Source organism: Canis lupus, chromosome X (assembly GCF_048164855.1).
Source record: "Canis lupus baileyi chromosome X, mCanLup2.hap1, whole genome shotgun sequence".
NCBI lineage: Eukaryota > Metazoa > Chordata > Mammalia > Carnivora > Canidae > Canis > Canis lupus.
Window position 1 is genome coordinate 108,142,115 of NC_132876.1, and position 13,255 is coordinate 108,155,369.

Genomic DNA, 13,255 nt, shown 5'->3' on the forward strand with positions numbered 1-13,255 from the left:
CTTCCATTTTCCCAATAGTCAACCCTGATTCTTTGTTTTCTGGAAAGCATCTGCAGCAGCTGCTCCTCCTATTACAACTACTCATATTTGTCAGCCTATATTTGGTGCAGCTATCAGGGGTCCATGCAAGTAGATCAGGAGAATGAAGCAGTCAGGAGAATGGACCTAAAATCCTGTAGAGTGAGGAAAATGGAAAAGAAGTTTGGACAGAGAAAATGAATAATAAATCTTCTGATGAGAGAGACAAAGAAAGAAAGAGAAAAGTTTGTTTTCTATACCTTAAAAGTCTAAAATTTTATTTATTCATTGGATTATCCATTTTAAACCCAAACTTGGAAATTTTCTTAAGGCCATTTGTAAACTGGAAGAAAACAAGAACTATTAATATTATTATGGCATACAAGAACAGATAAAATGATTTAAACAGCATCAGTTTTCAAAGTTACATACTACATTGTCACATCCATTAGGATGATTTTGGCTGCAAGTAACAGAAAACCCAACTCAAAATTATTTAAGCACAGGGTATTTATTATGTCATAAAACAAAATGTCCAGAGATAGGATGCCCCACAGTTTATTATTTCAATTGTTCAATGATTTATTTTATCATGAACTCTTGTTCTTTATTTTCTGGACTGTAGCTCCCCTCATGGTTGTAGAATGGCTCCAGTAGCTCCATCATCACCTTTTTGTATACCTAAGTTCAGAGGAAGAAAAAAAGTGCTTATATGTTTCTTATTTCTTGTTAAGAAGCATTTCCTAGATTTATCCCCCTACAACTGACCAGAAGACAAGATTTCCTTTCACATCTCACTGTCCAGTCACTGACCAGGATCAGTTGACGGTAGAATCACTATGATCAGCTTGCTCACTTTAGGAGCCACCCACTAAGGCTAGTGATGGAGCCAGCCTTCCCTGAAATACTGAAGCACCACATGGAGGAGCCATGTAGTCCTGTATTATTTGAAAGGAAGAAGGGAGCAGGTCTCCCAGAGAGGCAACCCAAACTGGATGCTACAGTCACTTTTTTGGAAAAATATTAAACAATGGTGTTAAATAGTTCACACACACACATCATTGTAATAAAGATAGTTAACAGGTGTTGGGGGGCCTGGATGGCACAGTCTGTTTTGAGCTCCTAACTCTTGATTTCAGTTCAGGTCATAATCTCAGCATCCTGAGATCAAGCTCTGCATCAGGCTCTGAGCTCAGTGCAGAGTCAGCTTGTTCCTCTCCCTCTACTCCAACCCTTACTCCCTCTCCCCCCCCCTCAAATAAATAAATAAAATCTTTAAAAAAGACAGTTAATAGGTGTCATGGTTACTCGTTGCCAAATAAGAGGAAAATATTCCAGGATGACTGAGGGTTATGAAAGAATATTTCTGGGAGGAGTAGGAGAGAGAAGTTGATGAAGAAATAAGAGTATTGGGGATCCCTGGATGGCTCAGCGGTTTAGTGCCTGCCTTTGGCCCAGGGCGTGGTCCTGGAGTTCTGGGATCCAGTGCCACATCAGGCTCCCTGCATGCAGCCTGCTTCTCCCTCTGCCTGTGTCTCTGCCTCTCTCTCTCTCTCTCTCTGTGTCTCTGCCTCTCTCTCTCTCTACCCCTCTGTCTCCCGTGAATAAATAAATAAATAATATTTTTAAAAAAGAAATAAGAGTATCAGAGAAAAGGAAACAAGAAGAAGGGATAGAGAGATTTATGATGTTAGTAGGACCTTTCTCATAATCCCATAATAGAAAATGGGCTATGCATTCTGAACTCTAATTGTAGTATTGAACACATTTTCCAGTAACTTCTTTTTATTGAAACATATTTTTATGTTTATTGAACATATTTTTCATTCTAACAGCTCAAAGGAAATGAAATACATCATTTCTTCTACCTTTCTGTAAGGTTAGATATAAGAATTTCCAAGCAGTACAAGTTGGTTGTCTTAGAATCTACACTGGATGTTTGTCTAAGTATCAACTTGTTGTCCAGCCTATAAAGGGTTCTATCTGAAGTACTGAAGGTGGGCCAACTGAATCTGAAACTATATCTGAATTCAGACATAGTTTTTCACATAGATTAATTGCAAGTAGTAGTGGCCTTTTGCAATATACTTAAAATCCCACTATTCTACACTCATTTCTTTTAACTTTTCTGGGGGATTTACATAATAGATGATTTCCAATATTGGCTCTATAACCCTTTTCTTCATATCTACATACAAAAACCAGTGCTACTTTTTGGGGAAAATACACTAAAACATCATTGTACAACCTCTTTTTCAGAGTTTTCCCAGATAATAATGGCACTGTTTTTAACAGTCCCACTACTCACCACTGTAATCCAGGTGAGAGGAAGAAGAGACATAAGCAACAGTTATAATATTTATTATTTTCTATAGAACTAAGGGCTGACTCTACCATGCTGTTTCTTCTAGGACCTCCTGCTTTAGTCAGGGAGGGGAAAGGTCAGGATCAACTCTACCTATCAAGCTGTTTTATTGACTACCTCTTGTTTTTTCTCTCCTACCAGAGATGTTATGTTGTGAATAACTGTGAGGGGATAATTTCAGTGTTTATAAAGAGAGAAATGGAAACATCTTTATAGTTATTTTGATTTATGAGAATATATAGGTATTTTTTAAATACTGAAATTATTTCCAACTTTCATTAGCAAATTTTAAATTATATCATTTATTAAAATATGAATAAATCATTGGATTAAAAATTTTTATTTACATAATCCCTTAACTGTGCAGTCCCATATTTCTTCAACTTTGGGAGGGTCGTGTCAATTTAACAAACAAAATTACTTGAGTTCATATCCCATATTGTGGGAGACTTAGCATTTCCCAGTATCTTTAGGAATTCTTAAGTAAGCATAGATTTCTTCTAGTCATCTCTTCTCTAATACCTACATTTCTCTGCATTCTCTGTTTAATACTGTCCATTAAAAATATAATGAAAGGGCAGCCCTGGTGGCACAGTGGTTTAGCGCTGCCTGCAGCCCAGGGCATGATCCTGGAGACCCGGGATCGAGTCCCACATCAGGCTCTCTGCATGGAGCCTGCTTCTCCCTCTGCCTGTGTCTCTGCCTCTCTCTCTCTCTCTCTGCATCTCTATGAATAAATAAATAAAATCTTAAAAAAAATTTTTAAAAATATAATGAAAGCCACATAGATAATTTTTAATTTTCTTATAGCTACATTAAGAAAAGCAAAATTAAACAAATAAATTTAATATTATATCTTTAAAATCCAATATATCCAAATATTATTTCAACATGTGTTACCAGCTATGATTCCAGTGTTCAATATCCAGATGTATCTAGTAGTTAATGTATTGTATAGCACAGCTCTGTACTCTTATGTCTCATTTCCAATGCTAGGTCTCTTCCCTCTTTGCTAACCCTAAAATGGACCACTAACCCTTTTCCTGATTCCCCAAAACAATTATGAATGAAAGTTTTTGCCTATATCACTCTTTAGCTTAAGGCTTAGGAATATTGGAGGATAGTTATACTATTACACAGCCTACCCAAACATTGGACAACTGGAAATTCCAGATCTTAATGTGCTTCCACCACCTTTGTCATGAAAAATTTTTCTCTGAGCATTTCTTCTCAAACCATGATCTCCTACCAGGCTTCTAAGTACAATATTAGTGGTGAAGGATTATGGGCACAAAAGAAATGTATTGCAGAACTTTCCTTAAAAACAGAAATGTTAAGGCCTAACCATCTTGTCCATCTCAAGGTTCCATCTTGGAAAAGCCCTTTTCTGACTTCACCAAAAAAATATATAAATCCTTATGAAAACTTGGCTCAACTTTTCTTAAGACAGTCAGCATATTTTGCCTTATAATAGTAACATATTTATTTACTTAGGCCCCACCTTGTCCTCCACAGAATTTGAGGCCTTCCCTGTTTTGAAGGAATGATTCTCCTCTTAATTATGTTTCCTTGCCTATTTAGGATAGCCCCTAAATGTCTCTGATTTGTGCTCAGCACAGGGGATCTGATCACTCATGTCTAAATTTGATTCTTGATTGATGCTTATGCCACTCCCTACTGTTTTTCTAATTAAATTGCAGTCACTGTCTGGCCTAGATAAGCCTGTCTTGGTGGCTCTGTGTGTTACCAACCAGCCTACCTCAAGTCTGTACATTCCCTGACACCTCTGTCATTCCATCCATTTACCAGGGCACTTCATGGGACCCAAGTTAATTAGAGCCAAAATATGATATGTCTTGGCATACTTTTTATTGAAACTATAGCTGATATAGGATTGAGAATAGTTCTGACTTATAAGACAAAACAAACTGGAAATGAGGCACTGACTAAGGAAAACTGAATTACAACAAAAGAAAATATTTCAGATGGCTACAAACCTTGGCTGATGTCTAACTCTTGCCAGTGCCATGTGTTAACCCACATACTTGCCCCACAGAGCATGATGAGCCTTTATAACCATTGCTTTGGTGACAATTTTAATTGATACATTGAAGCTTTTCAACAATAATCTCCATTCTTAGTCATTAAAAAATTTAAAAGAACTTTAAAATGCAACCATAATAAGTATGTTTGTGGCAGGAGTGTGAGAGAGCCTTATTATTCTTATGGAGTTTGAGAATTCCCAAACAACCTGACTTGCAAATATTAGTAAATACCCAGAAAAAAAATATAAATATGTTAACAAAATTTTATAATCATCAAATATAAAATGCAAAGTTTCAATGAAAATGCATCTCTTAATGATGAGAATGGGTCTTTTTCATTTAATTATATGTTAAGGATGACTGCAACTTATTGCTAGAATGAGACAAGAGTCAGCATCATTTATTTTCCAGTTTTACATGTTATATATGTAAGTATTAAGCAAGCTTGTGCACATGCAGGAGATGAGAAAGGGAGGACCTTAGTATAGCAATGCCACTCAGTTCTTTGAATGTCTTCTGAGTTCTGTGTCAAAAATCACATGTGCTTTATTATTAAAAGCTACTTTTCATGATCTGTCAACCAACAACTTAAGTACTTTTTTCAATTTTGCTGAAGAAAGAGAATTGGAAGTTGCAACTTGGCAAAGTATCTTATCCTCTCATTAGAACCATGCACTTTACAACAATGAAATTAGTATTTCAAATTGTCCCCTTGTTGGGCACCAAGGAAGTTTCCCCACCCAGGGTACTCAGTAGTAAGGTTCAGGATGGTTGAGAAACAGGCTTATTTTTATAAAAGGGAGAAGTATGAGCCTAATAGCAAAAATAGGAAAGGAAAAGCAGAATGATGGCGAGCACATTCTTGGTCAGACCAATTTTAGGAAGGAATACAGAATACACAGGAGAGTTGAAGGTCTAGATATTGATTTCTTTAAAACTATCCATGGCTGCATCCCCTTTGGATAATTTTTGTGTACCTGAAGGAGTCAACAAAGTCCCCTAATCTACAGCCCTCTGCAGTACGTCACAAGAATCATTCCATTTTTTAGGAAAAGTACAGCATAGGAAATATAATCAATAATACTGTAATAATGTTGTATGGTGAATCACTGTGGTAAGCATTGAGTGATATATAGAATTCTTGAATCTCTAGGTTGTAAACCTGAAACTAATATAACATGTCAATTATACTTCAATAAAAAAAGAATTACTCCATCTTTGGGAGATCCTCTGGAATTACTGAATTATATGCAGCTGGTTAATAATCATATGCTATACTGGGAATTTTCTTATATTTTTGATTTATAGTTTTATGCATGTAATAGGGAATTATTTAATTCCCCATAAAATATTTATTAGTTCTTATTTTCTGAATTAGGTTATACACTTTTTGAAGATCAGGACTAGATATTATTTATTGCCTCACCAATCAGAGTACCACTCACAAAACTGAACAGTGTTTGATTATTGATGCCTGTTTAACTCTGTTCTTGGCTTCATTAAGCAAGTTTCTCTCTCCCTCTACTTTCCTCTCCTTCAGAACATACTTGTAATACAGATTTCTTATCTCTAAAAGAGATTCCTATAAAAGAATAAATTCAGGTTTCTGTGGTTGTAGACATCTGGCTCTGCATTTAGATCCTGATTCATCCCAGACTACAGGCTGACATGGTAGTCAAAGGGAGACTCAGGAATCCTGAGGAGAATATGACACTTTAAGTTTAGTATTATTTAAACCTAAACTTATAGGTCATGATACTATATTTTCAGGGTTATTTATTAAATAACTACTATATTTTCAGGGTTATTTATTAAACATGTACAAATTGAAGAGGAGGGGATTCTTCTGAGCTCATTTTACAAGGTCAGCATTGCTCTGATACCAAAACCAGACAAAGGCACCACAATAAAAGAAAATTGCAAGTCTGCATCCCTGGTGAATGTGGATACAAAAATCATCAACAAAATATCAGAAACTGAATTCAACAATACTTCAAAATGATCATGTGTCATGATCAAGTGGGATTTAGTCCAGTGATGCAAGAATGGTTCAACATCCAAAAATCAATGAATATGATACACCACTTTAAAAAAATGAAGGCTAGGGATCCCTGGGTGGTGCAGCGGTTTAGCGCCTGCCTTTGGCCCGGGGCGCGATCCTGGAGACCCGGGATCGAATCCCATGTCGGGCTCCCAGTGCATGGAGCCTGCTTCTCCCTCTGCCTGTGTCTCTGCCTCTCTCTCTCTCTCTCTCTCTCTCTCTGACTATCATAAATAAAAAAATAAAAATAAATAAAAATAAATAAAAAAAACAAAAAAAATGAAGGCTAAAAATCCTATGATCTCAAGAAAGAGATGCAGAAAAATGCATCTGACAAAATGCAACTCAATTTGTGATAAAAACTCTCCACTAAGTGGGTATAGAGAGAAAGTACCTTCACATAATAAAGACCATGTATGACAAGCGCATAGCTAACATCTTGAGCAATGGTAAAAAATCTAAAAACTTTTTCCTTCAGATCAGGACACGACTAAGTATGGTCATTCTTACCACTTTTATTTAATATAGTATTGGAAGTCCTAGCCAGAGCTAGAAAAAGAGATAAAAGGCAACCACATTGAAAAGAAAGAAGTAAAACTGTCATCATTTGCAGATGACAGGGTACTATATATAGAAAACCCTAAAGACTCTACCGAAAACCATTAGAACTAAAAAATGAATTCAGAAAGTTACAGGATACAAAATCAATATATAAAATCTATTGCATTTTAATACGCTAGCAATTAACTATCAGAAAGAGAAATTGAGAAAATGATCCCTTTTACAACTGCATCAAAAAGAATAAAATACCTAAGAATAAATACAGCTAAGGAGGTGAAAGACCTGTACACTGAAAACTATTAGACACTGATGAAAGAAATGGAGGATAACATAGATAAATGTAAAGATATTCCATTCCCATTGATTGGAAGAATTGATACTGTTAAGATGTTCATATTACCCAAAGCAATCCGCAGATTCAATTCAATTATTATCAAAAGTCCAATGACATTTTTCACAAAAATAGAACAAACTATCCTAAAATTTATATGGAACCACAAAAGATCTCAAATAGGCAAAGCAATCCTGAGAAAGAAGAGCAAAGCTGGAGACATCACATTCCCTGATTTCAAACCATATTACAAAGCTATAGTAATTAAAACAGTATGGTATTGGCATAAATACAGACATGTAGTCAATGGAACAGAATAGAGAGGTCATAAGTAATCCCATTCATATATGATGAATTAATTTATGACCAAAGAGGCAAGAATATACAGTGGGAAAAGGACAGTCTCTTTAATAAATGGCATTGAGAAAACTAGACAGCCATATACAAAAGAAGAAATGAAAAGAATGGATGGACCACTATCTTACACCATACACAAAAAATAGCTCAAAATGTCTTAAAGACTTTATACCAGAAACCATAAAACTCTTAGAAAAAAACATAGGTGTTAAGCTTGTCAATATTAGTGTTGATGATATCCTTTTGGATCTGACTCCAGAAGTAATGGCAACAAAAGCAAAAATGAACAAATGGAACTACATAAAACTGAAAAGCTTCTGCATAGTGAAGGAAACCATCAACAAAATTAAAAGGCAACCTACTAGGTATGGCCCTAGATGAACATGGCATCTCCTGCCTTCTGCAGTCTGGGTGCCAAGCCAGGGTGGGCCGCAGGTGGGATGCTGCAGGACTCTGAGGCCCTGAAGGAAGAGCACCCAGGCCACAGGAGAGCAGTGGCTGTTTAGATGCTGAATTTTTCCAACTTTTGTATATATCACATGCCCCTAAATCTAAAGCCTCATCCTTGAAGCCTGGTCTTTGTGCCCTCCCATCTTTTTGAAACATTTGTACTTCTTTCTTAAAAAAAAAAATGGCAACCTCCTGAATGGATGAAGAAATTGGCAAATCATACCTAATAAAATGTTAATATCTAAAATATATAAAGAATTCATACAATTCAATAACAACAAATCAATCAGATTAATAAATGGACAGAGGATCTGAATAGACATTTTTCCAAAGAAGACATACAGATGAATAAGTAAGCTCAACATCACTAATTATCAGGAAAGTGCAAATCAAAACCACAATGAGCTATCACCTGTTAGAATGGCTTTTATCAAAAAGAGAAGAGATAGCAAATGTCAGTGAGGATGTGGAAAAAAGGAAAGCCTTGTGCACTGTTGGTGGGAATGTAAATTGGTAAAGCCATTCGTCAAAAAATTAAAACCAGAACTACCATATGATCCAAAATTCTACTTCTGGGTATTTATTTGAAGAAAATGAGGATGCTGATTTGAAAAGATGCACCCCCATGTTCATTGCAGCATTATTTACAATAACCAAGATAAGAAAACAACCTAAATGTTCTTTGATGGATGAATGGATAAAGAAGATGTTATATATATATATATATATATTATATATATATATATATAATATATATATGGAATGGATATATATACACAATTGAATATTACTAAGCTATAAAAATAGATGAAATCTTGCCATTTACAATAGCGCAAACTGAAGGGCATTTTACTAAGTGAAATAAATCAGACAGAGGAAGAAAAATACTGTATGATTTTTCTTGTATCTGGAATCTAAAAAGCAAAACATATGAACAAACAAAACAATAAAACTTATAGATATGAAAAACAGATGAGTAGTCACCAGAGGGGAGGAAGGTTCAGGAGTGGGTGAAATAGGTGAAGGGGATTAAAAGGTACAAACTTCCAGTTAAAAATTAAGTTATGAGGATGTAATGTATGGCATGAGGATTAAAGTCAGTAATGTTGTATTGCAAACTTGAAAGTTGCTATATTTTAAAAGTTCTCAATTGAAGAAAAAATGTAAATTTGTATGGTGACAGATGGTAAATAGACAATGTGGTGATAATTTTGCAATGTATACAAATGTCAAATCATGTTATACATCTGAAACTAATATAATGTATCTCAATTATACTCCAATTTAAAATGCAAGTTGATAAATATATCAGATGATGAGTTTTGCCATAGAGAGCAATGAAGAAGGAAAATAGGGGAAAGGAAATGTGGAGTGTAAGGGAGGTTATTGTTTCAATAAAGAAGTCAGAGATCTCCCTGTAAAATGGAAACTATAATTCTTGCCTCATGACAATGTTGTAAAATGTTAGATAAGGTATTCAAATTTCCCTATGATGAGCATAGAGAAAACTTACTGAATTCATAGATGAGAAGAAGATGTGGATTCACTAGGTTAAGATTACTCAGTTACTGCTAATTGGCACAGTTGGGATTTGAACTTGGATTTTCTACCTCTAGAATCTGTGACCTTCCCATTTCATCTTGATGTTGTGCTGCTTCCCATGGGTATTGATCACACTTGAACAGACATTGAAGATAATATTTGTTTGCAAATAAACCTAAAATAAATGCTTATTTTTCATTTTCATGACAAAATAGTTGACAACACCGAATATTGGTGAAGATATGGGAAAATATGGGTATATAAAATGGTGTGGCCAGCCATTCTAGACAACAGTTTGCAGTTTCTTTAAAAAACTAAGCAAACTTGTTCCATGTGACCCAGCAATCACATTCCTGCACATTTACACTAGAAGAATGAAAACCTGTATCTCCACATGCACACACACACACACACACACACACACAAATGTGTACATGATTGTTCATGGAAGCTTATTTGCAATAGTCAAAACCAGGAAACTACAGAATTGTCCTGCAGTTATTGAATGGTTTAACTAACTGTGGTACATCCATGCTATTGAATGCTACTCAGCAATAAAAAGGAACAAGCTATTGATGTACACAACAACCTGGATGAATCTCAAGGGCATTATACTAACTGGAAAAAACCACACTCAAAAGGTCACATACTATATGATTCCATTTTTATGACATTCTTGAAGTGACCATATTATAGAGAAAGAAAACAGATTAAGTGGTTTCCAGGGGTTAGAGATGGTAGAGGTTTAGGGGGTAGCTATAAGTATAAAGGGAGATATTTGTAGTAATGGAATAGTTCTGAATCTTGATTGCTGTGGTGGTTACAGAATCTATCAATTTGATAAAATGACATAGAACTATATGCACAATTTATACCAAGGTCAATCTCCTGATTTTGACATTGTACTATAGTTATGTAAGATGTACCATTAAGTGAAATTGGGTGAAGGGTATGTGGGACCTCTCTGTACTGCCTTTGCAATGCCCTGTGAATATATAATTATTTAAAATGAAAAGTTACAAGAAATCCAGATCATATTTTTCCTTTCTAGAAGTGCTAGTTGACTATTTTCATATCTGCTTTCACCCTATTATTTTATTTTTATAAACATAAGTATCTTCTATGTTTCTATGATAATTCTAATATCTCAGGTTTTATATGTCTGTTTCTATTGCCTGTTAGTTTTTCTGGTTCTTACTCATGGTGCTTTATTTCTGATAAATTTTGTGATTTTTAACTCTGAAATAATCATTTTCCTTAGAATGTTATTTTTACTAGTTCTTCAAAGTCTGAATTGAAATCAAGGTCTTTCTATTTGTTTTTGCAGTCTGCTGGGAGTGGTACAAAACCTGGATTATGTTAAATTTAATTTTCCACTTGAGGTTTTTGGACCATATAAGTAGTATGAATTTAAACTGTAAACGCTAGAGAGGACTTTCTTATGATTGTGAATTCTCAGAGATATTTCATGTTACTGTCATCTAGTAGCAGGGTCAACTTGCTTATCAATAGAAGCAAGTTTTCTGTCTCCTTCTGTAGTGGGGTTTGATTTTCCATTCACTTTTCTCCCATAGTTGTGGTGGATGTGGTCCTTTGGAGACCATTTATATGTGGGGGACGACTAACTGCAAACTCCACTTAGAATGACACTGGTTCTGTCTTCCACACCTTGTGCAGTTGTGAAAGGAAGAAGCTCAAAATTTGCAAGGCTTGGCAAAGACCCAAGACTTGGTTGAATGCCACTTTGGCACTCTCCTTCCCACTTATCTATTTCTTCTCCCCCCCCCCCATTTTGGTTTAACTCTTTTTTGGGCAGAGGGAGCTTCTTTAATTCTCTGCTTTTATTTGAGCACACAATGATGATGCCCTTTCTATTTTATCCAGCACTTTAATGTGTCAGTAGAGAGGCTAATTCATGCTCTATAATCTGACCTACAGCCTGAAATGGAAGTCTTAAAAATTTTCTTTTCTTACATTTGTTTTTAAACTTTCCGTTTTGTAATCTCTAGCCTTCCAGAAGATACCATACCCATAAACGCCCCCCTCCACAACCTCATGAGTCACAAAGTAATGCTTTTGTTCTGTTCAGTTTTGTTTTAAATACTAGCTTCTCCTTATTCAAATTTTGTGCCCCTAAAAAGTTAAGCTGGATGATTTCATTTGAAGATGAAATGGATATCCATGAGCAATGTATAAAATATCAGTGACAATTCTAAAACGATTTTTAAGAAGGTTGAAATGAGCATAAACAGATTTCATGACAGGCAAATCTGAATAGAAAAGCCTTTGCTAGCTTTAAAACAGGCTCATAGAACACATTTGCACAACCAACAGAAAAAAAGCAGCAAGAAATCTCTGGCTCACCATGCCCAGAAAGGTAAATGAGGACCAAAGTGTCGTCATTTATATTTCTCTGGAAGTATTCTACCTATGATTTCTCCAAGAGACTAATATAGAATAAGATTTCTTAATAGGAGAATCCAGCAAATTTGTTTGCTTCCCTGAATTATTATCTAGGATAAGCCTCTGGTCTGCAGTAAGCACTGAGGTTGGATTTAATTGAAGGTGAAATGAATTCCCATTAAGCCCTTCAAGAGGGGAGAAAACAGCTTCTTAAATAGCTCAAGTCTTAGCTTATGCAGATCTTTCTTTTAAAAAAGTGGGAGTTTTTTTTTTAAAAAAGAGTGGGAGTTTGATTAATGTCTTTATTAAATGGTCTCCCCTTCTTGTTAGCAAAAATGGGATCTATTCAATGTTTCAAAACAAAACAGATTGGACTACCTCTCCTTTGGCTTTCTTCCTTTTGCCTCAGGTACATGGCTACTTTTTGCTGTCTGCTAGAAATTTGATTTATTAATGCTAAATATTCTCTTTTCTCTGAGCTTTGGAAGGTCATGGAAGACTTGCGAAAGTTTACCTGATTAGAAAATACATATTGACATTACATAGGCCTTTCAGTTACTTTACTTCTTTCTAGTCACAAGTCTGCTCTTGCTCTGAATCCCCTCTTTCTCCTGGCACAAGCCTCTAAAAGCACATATCAGAGGGCACTTTTTGGTATTTGTGCATCCCTTCTCCCTTTGCCAAATTTGTTTGATAAAAGACAATGATAACAAACCATAATTAGATTTTGCAAATAGCAGTACACAAAGCAGAAAGGGAGGGCATGCACAGACTTTGAAAGAATAAGTAAAGGGGCATCTGGGTGGCTCAGCAGTTAAGCATCTGCTTTCAGCTCAGGGTGTGATCCTGGAGTCCTGGGATCAAGTTCCGCATCGAGATCCTTCCATGGAGCCTGCTTCTCCCTCTGCCTATGTCTCTGCCTCTCTCTCTCTCTCTCTTTCTCTCTCATAAATAAATCTTTTTTTAAAAAGAATAAATAAATGGTGGTGGATATATTATTTAAAACTCCAGACAACTAAAAAAAGATTTTTATTGAAGTATAGCTGAGATACAATATTATGTTAGTTTTAGGGGTACAACATAGTGATTCAGCATTTATATACATTATGAAACCATGACCACAGTAAGTCTGGTTACCTTGC

The 13,255-nt window shown here is 35.5% G+C and overlaps 1 long non-coding RNA gene across 1 annotated transcript in view; it reads right to left on the reverse strand.

The window, feature by feature from the left end:
• Window positions 1-550: 550 nt before the first annotated feature.
• The window catches only part of LOC140628650 (uncharacterized), a 42,207-nt gene continuing 29,502 nt past the window's right edge, over window positions 551-13,255 (reverse strand). Inside the window, exon 3 of the long non-coding RNA XR_012026678.1 lies at window positions 551-699. This is a non-coding gene — a long non-coding RNA (uncharacterized lncRNA). The remainder of the gene's footprint in view (window positions 700-13,255) is intronic.